This window comes from Phaseolus vulgaris, chromosome 9 (assembly GCF_051622355.1).
Source record: "Phaseolus vulgaris cultivar YP4 chromosome 9, ASM5162235v1, whole genome shotgun sequence".
Taxonomy (NCBI): Eukaryota; Viridiplantae; Streptophyta; class Magnoliopsida; order Fabales; family Fabaceae; genus Phaseolus; species Phaseolus vulgaris.
In genome coordinates, this window is record NC_143506.1 from 17271491 (window position 1) to 17274012 (window position 2522).

The 2522-nt window shown below is 31.1% G+C and overlaps 1 non-coding gene across 1 annotated transcript; it reads right to left on the reverse strand.

Moving 5' to 3' along the window:
- Positions 1 to 828: 828 nt before the first annotated feature.
- On the reverse strand, positions 829 to 900 carry TRNAG-UCC (transfer RNA glycine (anticodon UCC)). Its single transcript has one exon. It is a non-coding gene; the product is annotated as a tRNA-Gly (tRNA).
- Between the last annotated feature and the right edge of the window lie 1622 nt (positions 901 to 2522).

Here is a 2522-nt window from a genome sequence, read left to right on the forward strand (position 1 = left end):
TAAAATATTATATATAATGATTAATTACTTATTTTTTTAAATTAATTTTTATTTAATAATATTTTTAAGTAACTTTTTCACAACTATTATAACAACAAACAACAATTCTTACAAAGCCACACCTTTTTGCATCACTAGTACCATAAGTATATTAATAGATTTTGGCAATATGTGAGTACCCACCCCACTTATGAGATGTGCATGAGAATTAGTTGCAGTGAATATAATAGATGTGTAGGTGAAGTTACTATTTATAAACCCAGCTAGGTAGTGGTTGTCATCATAATAAACACAATCATAAATGATTGGAGCATTGGGACAGAGCCATGCACTTTACTACCATTCTTCATATTTCCCATCTTGATTCTGTCTCCCATTCCAACTTCCACACCATGTCCATGTACATACCACCCTTCTCTTCTTCCTCCTTTTCTTCTGCTTCTCACCTTACCTGTCATATTATTCATACCATCTCTCTGTTTTATAATCACTTCTTTATCATTCTGATAAGTCAACTTCACTATGCATTACCATATACACATAATTTTAGGTTTTATACTCAAATCTCTGCAAAAAATAAGAAGAGTATCATTTATCATAAATTTGTTGTTGGTCACCCTACCTGTCATATATATATATATATATATATAGAATATTTATAATAAAGTTTACGATTGTGATAATGAAATTTTATAATGAGTCGACCAGGGAATATAGTTGAAGTAAATTAATGTAATAAAAAATGCAAAACAGAAAATAATAATAATAATAATAAAGGTAGTTTGAAAAAAATATATTATTATTAAAGTTGAAAACAAAAATGTATTATGCGTCAGCCGGGAGTCGAACCCGGATCTATTGCTTGGAAGGCAATTATCCTAACCGTTGGACTACTGACGCTAGATATTATTATATTTAAATTGAAATAAAATGATTATAATATAAAAATGAATATACCTTATGGATCTGACAATGATTTATATAGCTATTTTATATCCAACTTTTAAAATTAAAACTCAGTTGTTGATTTTTGTTTTAAGCAGTAATACTCCATTTGATTCTTTCTGGTTTATGCCTTAGGCTTTGTCAAAATGGAACAAAACTAATTAATCAGTGCAACTAAAAATCATCTTCTTTTTGTCTGTATCCTATTGTGCCAGACTGCAACATTGCATCTCCACGCATGCATGGAATATGCTAAAGTAAAACTCCTTATTTAAGTCAAATCAAATACTTTGTTTAATACGTAACTCATTTTTTTAAAATATACTGTTGGAATTTCCTTTTCATTATGTCTATAAAGAAGAAAAAAACGACAAACATGAACTTAACTTCCGTCACTGATGATGTCCGACATCAGTTGTTTTAGTCATAATTCGTTACTCAAAAGCATGTTTATAAGGAATTCTCTTCCTCAAGTTTCTAATGTTAAAATCACGTCATCTTTCCCATGTCATCCCCACAAATTGGAAATAAACTACACTTTCTCTCTCTCTCTCAACCAAAGTTATTAACTACTTTCTTTCTCGTTGTGTTCTTCATGAAAACGTCCTTTCTAATTTAATTAATTATCACAAGCAAAAAAATACTCAAATGATTGCTTAGTTGAGAGTTTATGAAACGAGGCCAAGAAAAGTCAAATTCAAAAGCCCCACTTTTTTTTTTTCAATATATATTTGCTATTCATGCCAAATAGGTAAAATTTTATAATTTTTTGTGGCAGTTTGTGTAAGTGGGAGTAGGAATAGTGGACGGGTCAGTGACAATTTCAGTCATGACGAACCTATTGAAAGTTAGGGGAGTTTCAACGAAGTCTTCAAGATGATTAAGAAGGCTGGTGGCAACTAGAGTGGAACATTGAGTTCCGTTGACAAATTACAGAAGTACATGTACACAGTTGAAGCGCAGGTGAATATTGTTCCGTGGCTTCAAGTGGAAGATTGTTGAGTGTGAAGCCAGAACCAATTGTATTAGACTGACTAGACACCATATTTTAGTGAATGAGCTTAATTATTGCGTCCCCTCTATAATCTCTATTTAAGAGATTTTTGTGCTTGTAATAAAATTGTAACAAACAGAATGAAAATTTAATTAGTTGTCAATGAATAAATTTTGTGTTGTTTATTTTCTACAGTTAATTCGTGATTGTGAATGTTGCTTACATATGCGTTTTTTCTCATCCAAGAGAGTTTATGAAATGAGGCCAAGAAAAGTCAAATTCAAAAGCCCCCATTTTTTTTTTCAATATATATTTGTATTGATGCCAAATAGGTAAAATTTTATAATTTTTGGTACAACACGTCACATAAAGGATCTCTAAACCTAAAGCTTTGGGTTTGTATTTATGGTAGGCATGTCCATGGATATCATATTTAAAGACTATAGTGGTGCGTTTGTTGGTGTTAGATTAGAGGTAAAAAATGATGAAGGTGATGGATGATGAGAGACACATAACATTATTTTAGGTGAAGCAAAGCCCCAGGTAGCACATGCATGTATGGAAGTGTGAATGCATGATAAGA